This window comes from Choloepus didactylus, chromosome 4, assembly GCF_015220235.1.
Source record: "Choloepus didactylus isolate mChoDid1 chromosome 4, mChoDid1.pri, whole genome shotgun sequence".
Lineage (NCBI taxonomy): Eukaryota > Metazoa > Chordata > Mammalia > Pilosa > Megalonychidae > Choloepus > Choloepus didactylus.
The window spans coordinates 148690506-148703243 of NC_051310.1; the positions used below are offsets into that span (position 1 = coordinate 148690506).

Sequence of the window (12738 nt, forward strand, 5' to 3'; positions counted from 1 at the left end):
AAGAGATCCAATCAGCCATCAAAAAGCTTCCTACAAATAAAAGCCCAGGGCCGGATGGCTTCACAGGGGAATTCTATCAAACTTTCCAAACAGAACTGACACCACTCCTACTTAAACTCTTTCAAAAAACTGAAGAAAACGAAACACTACCTAATTCATTTTATGAAGACAACGTCACTCTAATAACAAAACCAGATAAAGATCCTACAAGAAAGGAAAACAACAGGCCAATATCACTAATGAATATAGATGCAAAAATTCTCAACAAAATTCTGGCAAATTGAAACCAAAGATACATTTAAAAAATCACACACCACGACCAAGTGGGATTCATCCCAGGCATGCAAGAGTAGTTCAACATAAGAAAACCAATAAATGTAACACAGAGTAAGACCCCTAAATTTATCCTATGTTGTTTATTCAGATATTACCATTATGCTTAGCCATAACTGGTAACACCTGTAGTATTCATTGGTCAGAGAGAAATGAAAAATTAAGTCTCATTCACCACAATTTCAGCATTTTTTTCTGTTTCTGAGTCAGACACCAACACTCTTAATGGAAAAAAAATTACAATGGCCCCCTGAAAAGATATAAAATTGCATAAATGATGCAACAGTATTAAAGTTAACTGAAAAAAAATGGCTCCCCAACCAGCATAAATGGGGAATTGGCAGAGATTAAACATGCAGTAGGTTTTTGTGAAACAACTCAATTTTACCTAATTTTCTGAGATGGTTGAACTATATGTGGAAATGAAACTGTCCAACCGAGGAAAACAATGTAGATGAGAATGTGTCAATCAATGAATAACTATATTTGAGTGCCAAATAAGATGCTATAGGAACACACCTACATACACACAAGAGCAGCAAGTCTGACATGACCCTTATTCAAAGGAGCTAAAAAATAAAAATAAAAATTCAAAGACACATAGATTCCCTAGTCTCCCAGAATTATATGAGAAAGCAAAATGTTTCCACCTGCTGCTAGCCCCACAAACTTAACTCTTCTTAATTAAGATGATTGATACCTGAGTTACCAGTATCACCATTTTCTTAATCATTAGATTTTCCACCTCAAAAAGCCTCTGGAATGAAACATACACTGAAATATTAGCAGGTAATGGGGCATCATTTCCAAGGATCCAGAAATGTTAATAATCGGGGAGTCTGGGAGAAGGGTTTATGGGAGCCCTGTGTATTGTTTCTGCAACTTTTGTGTACACTGAAATTATTTTAATATAAAAATTAAAAATATACAACCCCCTCCCCAAAAAAGTCCCTGAAAGGGCCACTGAAAGTGTCACAGGACACCTTGGACAGTGACTACCTGTCCACAAATTCAACACAAAATGAAAAGCCTGATTTTCAGATACCATAGAGGATACTACTTATTCAACATCATCACAGTTCTGTCGTCGTCTTTTTTTTTTTTTTTTTTTTTTTAAACAGCATCCACGGCCTTACCTATAAGAAAATCCTATCAATCTAGGCTGGTCAACATACAATGTACTCTACTAAGTATGCCTTGTTGCTAAAGTTTTCACCTTAGTGATTCAAAGGGACTAATGAAATGTGCTTGGGTATAGGGTTACTTTTTTTTTAATCTAGATTTCAACCAGATTATAAGTGAGAAGCAAAATGTAAACCAAGTAAACTTTTCTGTTTGAGCATGTATTACACTCTTTATTAGGAATGTAAGTGGACAAAAATTTCATTTATATTTCATGCTCTATCTCCCCTTATACGTAAAATATCTAAAGGCACAATCTACAATGTACATTGCTTAATAATATTCTAGACCAGAAAGGTATCTCAAGCACTTATCTGATCTAGTATTGCCTCCAATACTAAACTAGTAATGAAAATACTCAACAAGTCATGAAAAAATGATAGTAGCTTCTTTTTTAAAGAGCTTCACGAATTTTAGAATTCTGACAACAAAATGAGCAGTGAATCACAAGTAATAAAAGGGGACATAAGAAACATGAAAAAGAGTAATGGGAATTAAATATTAAAGCACCAAGTCTGCTAAAGTACACATAATACTTGCTTTTTCAAAAGTCAAACACTATTAGTCCACCTCTCTCCTGATCAGCCAGTTACCTATTCCCTTGCAACCAAAGGGAGACACACGGGTGACTGGCCACAATTGTCCTGAACATTCTGTGGTGTAACACAACTCACCATTTTTAAAAAAAGCTAAGAATGGCAACAAGCAACAAATCAACAGACATTTATTTCATATATTCAGTACCGCCAAAGAATAGAAAGTATTATCCAAAAATTAAACTTGAGATAACTGAAGAGTATGTCTTTATATTATAATTTATTAAATGTGTTAGATTTTCATTTAATTTAAAGTTCTACTTTAATGCTTTCTTAAACAGAAAATGCTGAGCATAATGTAACCTGTGGCGGTAACCACCGGATCACTCATTGTAAAGTGACATTCTTGGGCTACTGGTATCTGTAGGGCTGTTCACCTCCTCAGTAACTAGCATATTTAGCCATTGTTTTTGATGTGTCTGGTTTCCCTGACTTCTCTCGTGACACTAGAGCGTCAGAAGTCTCTCCTTGCTGTGGTCAACATGCTAGTCTCTGCTTGACCTGCCCTTCCTCAGTCTGTTGGTCCTACTTTTCAGCCTCCATCTCTCTGCTCCCACTCATCTCCAACCTGAAATGCCCTTCTCCTACACTCTGCAGCCTCACTCTTGCCTACATATGTCTCATCAAACTTTCCCATCTCTGTCAGTCTGAGCTGAAAACATGTATTTCAGTTTAATTTTAATTTGCATTTCTCTTATCATGAGTGGGTTGAGTATCTTTTCACCATGTTTGAGCCATTTGCATTTCATTTTCTGTGAACAGTTTGTTCATAGCCTTTGCCCATTTTTAATAAGGTTGTTAAAACTCACCACATATATTTAAAATTAATCCTCTGTAGTATGAGTTCTACCCCCAGTCTCCCGACACACACACAATCGTTTGTTTTTTGTCTTTGGTTATGGCAGTTTTGCCACGTAGAAATTCTTAATTTTTAGGTAGCTAAATTTAACAGTTTTTTCTTTCATGGTTTCCAGATTTTGTATCATATACAGAAAGACCTGCCCCGTTCTAACATTAGAAAACAATTTGCCCACAATTTGATCTAATATTTTAACAGGTTTTTATTTGTTGTTTTACATTTGAATCTTTGACCCAGTTAGACTTTAACCTGTTAAAGGGTATGAGTTTTGAATCAGACCTTTTCCCTCAGATGGTGATTCAACTTGAACCAACACCATTTATTGACAAATCCATCTTTTTCCCAATGAAATGCTCTGGAGATCTTTGGGTTTTACTTTTTTGCTTATGTCCTGATTCCCTGATACTTGGGATCTCTGGGGAAATGACATTCAGATAAACTAGGCTTGAAAGTAGTTTAGACTTAAGGGGATTGCCTTACATCTTCTTAAAGTACTACAAGAACTTACTTGATCTTAATCTGCCTAGAATACAGATTAATACTATTAATCTGCCTAGAATACAGCAAGTGCTTAATAAGTGTTCTTTCAATGAATAGTGAACTGCATTTTTTAAGCCCAAGTATAGATTTAAAATTCTCTTTGGTCTTGGGGAAGAGTTGCATCACTGTTGATTAGCTATGTGAATGTCTCAAACTGTGGAAAACAATTTGGCAATTTCTTATAAAATTAAACATACAGTTACATTGTTATGACCCAGCAATTCTACTCCCAGGTATTTACTCAAAAGAAGTGAAAACATATGGCCACAAAAAGGCTTCTACTAAATTTTCATAACAGTTTTGTTCATAATAGTCAAAAATTGGAATGAACAAAAATGTCCAACAAGCAAACATATAAATTGTGCCATATTCATATTATGAAATACTAGTTAGCAATAAAAAGAAATAAATTACATGTAACAACATGGGTGAATCTCAAAATTATTATGTTGTATGAAAGAATACATATTGTATAATTCCATTTATATGCAGTCCTAGAACAGACAAACTAATAATGGTGATAGAAATCAGAACCGTGGTTGCCTGGGGAAGGGGGGAAAAGGGAGAAGGAAATCTTTCTGGAGCGATGGTGATGTTTTATGTCAGTGGTTTTCAAAGTGTGGTCCCTGAACCAGCAGCACCAACAGCACCTGGGAACTTGTTAGAAATGGAAATTCTCGGTCTCAACCCCAGCCGTAATGAATCTGAAACTCTGGAGGTGGGTGCAGCAATCTCTGTTTTAACAAGCCTTTTAGGTGTTTCTGATGCATGCTAAAGGTTGAGAACCAGTATTATACAACTTGTTTGTGATGACTGTTACACAAATGTACGCAATTGTCAAAATGCATCAAATTATTGCTTGAAATCTTAGCAGTTTATATGTATATTATACCTCAATTTTAAAACTTTGGATATAATTTTTAAAATATTATCTTTAATCCAAATCTCTTTCCTCCTCTTATTTTCCTTATCTTGATAAATGGGAAAATTATCCACCTAGAAGCTTGTGTACGAAAGTGCCCTTTTCCACTTTTTTTTTAATATTCATTTTACTGAGATATATTCATATACCATGCAGTCATACAAAACAAATCGTATATTCGATTGTTCACAGTACCATTACATAGTTGTACCTTCATCACCAAAATCAATCCCTGACACTTTCATTACCACACACACAAAAATAACAAGAACAATAATTAAAGTGAAAAAGAACAATTAAAGTAAAAAAGAACACTGGGTGCCTTTGCTTGTTTGTTTGTTTGTTTCCCCCATTTTTCTACTCATCCATCCATAAACTAGACAAAGGGGAGTGTGGTCCTTATGGCTTTCCCAATCACATTGTCACACCACATAAGCTACATTTTTATACAATCGTCTTCAAGATTCATGGGTTCTGGGTTGTAGTTTGACAGTTTCAGGTATCTACCGCCAGCTACCCCAATTCATTAGAATCTAAAAAGGGTTGTCTATATTGTGTGTAAGAGTGCCCACCAGAGTGACCTCTCGGCTCCCTTTGGAATCTCTCTGCCACTGAAGCTTATTTCATTTCCTTTCATTTCCCCCTTTTGGTCAAGAAGATGTTCTCCATCCTGCGATGCTGGGTCTGCATTCCTCCCTGGGAGTCATATTCCACATTGCCAGGGGGATTCACTCCCCTGGGTGTCTGATCCCACGTACGGAGGAGAGCAGCGACTTCACCTGCCAAGTTGGCTTAGCTAGAGAGAGAGGGCCACATCTGAGCAACAAAGAGGCATTCGGGAGGAGGCTCTTAGGCACAATTATAGGGAGGCCTAGCCTCTCCTTTGCAGCAACAGTCTTCCCAAGGGCAAGTCCTGTGGTAGAGGGCTCAACCCATCAAACCACCAGTCCCCTATGTCTGTGAGCACAGTAGCAACCATCGAGGTAGGGCAGGCCAACACCCCTGCATTCTCCAGCAGCTCCTCAAAGGGGGCTCTGCATATTTTTTTCCTTTTTTTTTTTTTAATTAACTCTTTTTTTGTAAATCAGCTGTAAATCAACTCTTCCACTTCTTTCCCTCCTTTGTTCTATATAGTCAATCACCAGATCCGGCAAATTTACCACTGATGAAATGTCTCTCCTCTCCAGTCTCTCCCCTCCGTTTCTAATTTGTCTAATCCCTAGTTCAACAGGCACCTTCGTTGTTTACCTGGGCTACTAGAAAAGCATCCATCTGTTCTTCTTTCTCCTCCTTCTAGAATGCCAGGCTATCTCGCCTATGTCCCAAGTACACTCATTGTCTTTCTGCTCTTTTTTAAAAGCCATATAGTGCCTTCTACCTTATCTGGAGTACATGGTTTACACTCCTTAGTGGGACAACAAAAGCCTTTGGTCATCTCTCTTAAGCCAACTCTGCAGATAAACTCACTGCCCTCCCCGCTACATGGGACATGACTCCCAGGGGTGTAAATCTCCCTGGCAACGTGGGACATGACTTGCAACGTGGGACATGGCCCTGGCATCATGGGATTGAGAGAGACTTCTTGGACCAAAAGGGGGAAGAGAAATGAAACAAAATAGAGTTTCAGTGGTTGAGAGATCTCAGATGGAGTCGAGAGGTCACTCTGGAGGTTATTCTTATGCATTATATAGATATCCCCTTTTAATTTTTAGTGTATTGGAATAGCTAGAAGCAAATACCTGAAACTGTTGAACTGCAACCCAGTAGCCTTTATTCTTTAAGACGATTGTATACCTATATAGCTTACACTGTGTGGCCATGTGATTGTGAAAACTTTGTGGCTCCCACTCCCTTTATACAGTGTATGGACAGATGAATAGAAAAATGAGGACAAAAAGTAAATGAATAAAAGGGAGGGATGGGGGGTATGGGATGTTTTGGGTGTTCTTTTTTATTTTTAACTTTTATTCTTATTCTTTTTTGTGAGTGGTAATGAAAATGTGGTGATTAATGCACAACAATGTAATGGTACTATGAACAATTGATTGTACACTGTGGATGACTGTATGGTATGTGAATATATCTCAATAAAATTGAATTTAAAAAAATTTGGAAAGTCATGACACCAACTTGGCAAAGTAGAATCTGTCTGCTTTATTGAAAACATCTTAGGCAGTACAATAAATAAAATGCATTTTGTTTCCATTAAAAAAAAAAAAAAAAAAACCTTTGGCCACCTGGTCTCAGCCTATATATCCCATCTCCAAGCCAGTGGTCCCTCAGACATCACATCCCACCAACACAGACACAGTTAATGTTCTCCTAATAGGCCAAGTATGTCCTTGCCTCAATCCTTAGTTCAAGCTGCTCATCATGCTTAAAATGCATCTCCTGCACTTATACTTCCCCACTTCTCATGTAATCCTTGCTACCCTTTAAATCCAGCTAAAATATCACCATACCTTAAGCAGAACTAATTGTTCCCTTCTCTGTGCTTACATTTTGTTCTGAGAATTTGTATCTATCTGTGCCTCACTCTTTTCTAGAAAATTTCAGTCTTCAAGAACCTGAAGGTTCTTCATATCACCCCCCTGCTTATGACCTTCCAATAGTTCCCTATTACCAACTAGATCAAGTTCAAGTACCTTAGCAGGAAGTCCAATACAAATCTGTCTTCAGGCCCAAAAATACCTCTTTAACCTTCTCTCTCCCTGTGTTCTACACTCTAGTCACAGCCACAGTCCACAAAGCACCAAACTTTTATGCCCCAGTACTTTTCCATGTGCTTCTCCCTCTACCTAGAATTCCCTCCTTTTCCCTGCCCACTCCCCATTTGTCTTCCCTCTCCTCCCAGGCTCTGATTTGATGGTAGAGTACTAAAAGTCAAACTAGAACAAACCAGTAGGTTCCAGAGCAAGGAACAGACAACAAAGATCAGGAGTCAGGTAAACTGGAATCAGATCAAGAAGCAAGAGGCTGAGCTGATCATTCTCAGCAAATACTGGGGAAATCATAATGAGTAAAGCATGGGGTCTGCTCTTGAGAAGCTCAGTTTAGTAGAAATTGGATATATAAACAAATCTCTACAATGCAGTCTGTAAAAACAATGCTATTCTAGGAAGACATAAGATACACATCAAATACACACAAAAAAAGTACATATTCAATAAATAAAGGCATATCATTGTGAGATTGAACCAAAGATCAAAGAGGTCACTAAGCAGAAGATGCTGCTGAATTGTATCACCATCAGTGCTGTAGTGTGGTAACTACTAAACTCCTCCTGACTTATTTGCCCTTAGGCAAGTCATTTAATCCTTCAAAGCTTCGATTTCCTCATTATAAAATAAAGGAACCTGATCAGATATTGGGGTTTCTTTTAGCAATAAAAACTTCACAAATTAACAAAAGCAGAATCTAGACACTGGATATATGGATCTTTTTCACCATGAAAGGTGAAGACCAGCTTTTTTACATTTAACTAGAAAGGAAAATCAAATCAATAGATAGATGGCATTTTATATGTCATGTCCACGAATGTAACACTGAATTTTAAAACCCTGAAAATTGCAGCTTATAATGGAACTGCTGACACAACCTCAACCATAGTAGAAAATGCACTACCATAATCAGGTTGTTACGGCAACCAGAAACTTGGGTTTAAAAGAGGGAGAGAAAGAGAGAGCTTGTATGCAACATGTGTGTAAATGTGGTTTGTGTGTCACAGATTTTATTGCCACTCCGATCAGAAATATTTTAAAATGTTTTACGAATAATTCAGAACTACATTGATTGTTGAGAACGCAACAAGTCTCTTGTTAACCCTGTGGGATAAAAAAGAAAAGTAAGATGGGCTTCTTAAAACTGACTCATTCAGAGGGGTTCAAAGAGTGCCTAATCTGAGCTTAATGTCAACTGCCAACTGAGCTTAATGTCACCTCCTCGAGAAAACCTCCCTGACCTCTCCATGTTAAACTATTTTCTCCTTAGTGTAACTATCACCTGAAGGATGACTTTATTCATTTACATGCTGACTCCCCTACTGCACTGTCAGCTGCTGGATAACAGTCTATCCTTAGTCCTCTTTACACATCCAGTGCCTAGAACACTGCAGATGTTTTAGATTTTACAAAAACTACTGGCTCAACTACTCATCTCAAATTATAAGTATGAAATCTCTCCACAGGAAATAGCTTATCAAGCATATTTCTTATAAAACATATTCTAATCCATTTTTATTATTTATACTAATTTCTCTTATGAGAGAAATGGGAAGTAAATGGTAGGTCTCATGGAAGGAAAAATAGTCTGCAATTCCAATTCTTGGGTTTCTAGTTACATAGCTATTGTTATCCAACAGATACGTAGTTGGAAGATATACATCCTTGAGTAAAGGCCAATTTTTTAGATGCTCTGGATTCTCAACTAGAAAATGAGGTCCCTGGATCATCTGTGGAGATTCCTTCCTGTCTATAACCAAGGAATTTAAGAAAATGGTAAAGAAATATGACACACACTCATAGAAAACTTGAAATAAGTGATTCTCAACCAGATTTGGGGAAAAGAGTAAAACATATGCATTCCTAGAATCAGTTTTTCAAGTCACAGCCCATCCAAGAAGATTGATTTATCAATTCCTTTCCTACCTCCCTGTAATATCTACAAAGAGAAAAGTTATGATGGATTTGTGTTGCATGTAAATGACAAAAACAAGAAATAGGAGCAGAAAAAAAGACCCATTACAAAGATGACACTTAAGAGTATACTAATTCTCAAATATAAAGATTTCACAGAATTCTTTCACATCCTCAACTATTTGAGAAGGTAAGAATTAGCTGACCCTATATTAGGTTATTTTCTTGGGGTAGAATAGGAACATGTTGGAAGTAAAGTAGTCATCTTAGATTAGTTGTCTTTTTCTTACTCCCTTGTTACGGTTTGTTTGAAATGTTTTTTTTTTTTTATTGTATGTTTTTTTTTTATTTTTTTGTTTTTGATATAGTTGATTTTAAAAAAAAGTTAATTAAAAAAAAAAAGACAATGAAAAAATAAATGCAGAGTACCTCTGAGGAGCTAGTGGAGAATGCAGGGGTGTTGGGCTTCCCCACCTCGATGGTTGCTGATGTGCTCACAGACATAGGGGACTGGTGGTTTGATGGGCTGAGCCCTCTACCACAGGACTTGCCCTTGGGAAGACTGTTGCTGCAAAGGAGAGGCTAGGCCTCCCTATAATTGTGCCTAAGAACCTCCTCCCGAATGCCTCTTTGTTGCTCAGATGTGGCCCTCTCTCTCTAGCTAAGCCAACTTGGCAGGTGAAATCATTGCCCTCCCCACTACGTGGGATCAGACACTCAGGGGAGTGAATCCCCCCGGCAACGTGGAATATGACTCCTGGGGAGGAATCTAGACCCGGCATCATGGGATGGAGAACATCTTTTTGACCAAAAGGGGGATGTGAAAGGAAATGAAATAAGCTTCAGTGGCAGAGAGATTCCAAAAGGAGCTGAGAGGTCACTCTGGTGGGCACTCTTACGCACAATATAGACAACCCTTTGTAGGGTCTAATGAATTGGAATAGCTAGCAGTAAATACCTGAAATTATCAAACTACAACCCAGAACCCACGAATCTTGAAGACGATCGTATAAAAATGTAGCTTATGAGGGGTGACAATGTGATGGGGAAAGCCATATGGACCACACTCTTTGTCCAGTGTATGGATGGATGAGTAGAAAAATGGGGGCAAAACAACAACAACAACAAAAAAAACAAAAACACCCAGTGTTCTTTTTTACTTTAATTGTTCTTTTTCACTTTAATTTTTATTCTTATTATTGTTTGTGTGTGTGGTAATGAAAATGTCAAACATTAACTTTGGTGATGAAAGCAGAACTACATAATGGTACTGTAAACAACTGAATGTATGCTTTGTTTTGTTTGACGGCATGCTAAGTGCAATAAATAAAATAAATAAAAATGAATTTAAAAAAAAAAAGAATTAGCAGACCCACAGCTCATACTGTTAATTATTCTCTCTCTTACTATTCCCCTTACCAAACCTACTCTTCATCCTGTTCCCCCAATTTGAGTAAATGGAATCTCTACCTACATAATCAAGCAAGACTTCTGGGAGCCATTCTCAACACTTCACTCTCACTCGTACCCAAACATCCAATTTAACAGCAAGTTCTGTCATTTCTACCATCAAAATATTCCCCAAATGTGTCCATTTCTTTCCTTTTCCACTGCTATTACATTAGCCTAAGGAACCATCAAGTTTTGCCTAGATCATTATAAAAACCTCCGTACTGGGTCTACCAATTTCTTTTCTTACATGCTACACAGGACTCACAGCAGTCTTTCTTTTTCCTGCAGTTTTACTGAGATATATTCCCACCCCATACAATCATCCAAAGTGTACAATCAATTGTTCATAGTACCATCATATAGTTGTGCATTCACCACCACCATCAATTTTTTAATATTTTCATTACCCACCCCCAAAAATAATAAAAGTAAAAATGAAAATAAAAGTAAAAATTAAATAAAAGTAAAAAATAACACCCAAAACATCCCATACCCCTATATCCCCTGTGCTGGTTTGGATGTATTATGTCCCCCAAAGCACCATTATCTTTGATGCAGTCTTGTGTGGGCAGGAAATGCATTGGTGTTGATTGGGTTGGAGACTTTTGATTGGATGTTTCTGTGGAGATGTGGTCACTCAACTGTGGGCGAGATTTTTCATTGGATAATTTCCATGATGGTATGACCCCGCCCATTCAGCCCAGCCTTTATTAGTTTACCAGAGCACTATATAAGCTCAAACTAAAGAAGCGAGCTTGCTATAGCCAAGAGGGACACTGAAAAATGCACAAGAGGTGAGAGAGGAGCTTCAGCTTTCAGAGACATTTTGGAGACGGCCTTTGAAAGCAGACTTTAGTTCTGAAGAAGCTAAGAGAGGAAAAACGCCCCAAGAGCAATTAAGAGTGACATTTTTGAGGAGCTGAAGCCTACAGGGGAATGTCCTGGGAGAAAGCCATTTTGAAACCAGAATTCCAGAGCAGACGCCAGCCACGTGCCTTCCCAGCTAACAGAGGTTTTCTAGACGCCACTGGCCATCCTCCAGTGAAGGTACCCAATTGTTCATGTGTTACCTCGGACACTTTATGGCCTTAAGACTGTAACCATGTAACCAAATAAACCCCCTTTTATAAAAGCCAATCCATTTTTGGTATTTTGCTTAACAGCAGCATCAGCAAACTAGAACATCCCCCTATTATTCCTTTACTTTTTTGTCCCCATTTTTCTACTCATCTGTCCATACACTGGATAATGGGAGTGTGAGCCACTAGGTTTTCACAATTACACAGTCACACCGTATAAGTTATATAGTTATACACTTGTCTTCAAGAATCAAGGCTACTGGGTTGCAGTTCAACAGTTTCAGGTGCTTCTTTCTAGCTATTCTATTATACTAAAAACTCAAAAGGGATATCTATATAATGCATAAGTATAACCTCCAGAATGACCTCAGAGCAATCTTTTAAAAACATATCAGATCATATCACTCCCCTGCATAAAAACTTACTATAGTTTCCCCCTTATCTTGCTGCCTATCATCACATAATGACAATCCATTATCTTCCCTTGTTCATGCCCACACTGCCATTTGTGCCTACACTACCAGCTAACATTTCTCATGCTAAGAGCTAATCCCAGGAATTTATCCCAAAAGGCTTTTTTTTAATCATATTTTTAAATTGTATAATATAACATATTACACAGAAGTAATATATATTACCACCTAATCTTGTTGTAGTAATTCTCTTTTCTCAGTCTTTCAAATCATTTATTTAAAAACTACCCCAACATCAACTCCTAGAGGATTCCCAAAACACTTCCATTCTGAGAACGATCTTTTCCTACAGTTCTCTTGCATCTCAGTCAATTAGCTATTTACCAAAAGGTATCCAAAGCTATCATTACTCTGTTGTTCAAACAGACTTTAAGGTAAAAACTTTGTCAAAATATTTTTTAATCTAAACTATAACCCACTGATTTCTATTCATCCATATAGTTATTTCTTTTCCAAGCAACTTAGAGAATTAGTAAGGATGATTCTATCCTCAGAAACCAAGCTACCTTTCCCTCAATAATCATTCACCCAAGTCAAGGATTCTTCACTTTTTACAATAGATCAAGCCCCCAGAAAGCCACTAAGGAATAATCTTCAGAATTTTCTGTGGAATTGCCGGGGTTCCTATATCTCTGTTTTTGTTGAAAGTTTACATATATTTTATATAA

The 12738-nt window shown here is 37.5% G+C and overlaps 1 protein-coding gene and 1 pseudogene across 1 annotated transcript in view; one reads left to right on the plus strand and one right to left on the minus strand.

The window, feature by feature from the left end:
- The window catches only part of AVEN (apoptosis and caspase activation inhibitor), a 268771-nt gene that overhangs the window by 160750 nt on the left and 95283 nt on the right, over positions 1-12738 (minus strand). The gene's annotated exons all lie outside the window — the stretch shown is intronic.
- LOC119530927 overlaps positions 4097-12738 on the plus strand; it is a 35954-nt pseudogene continuing 27312 nt past the window's right edge.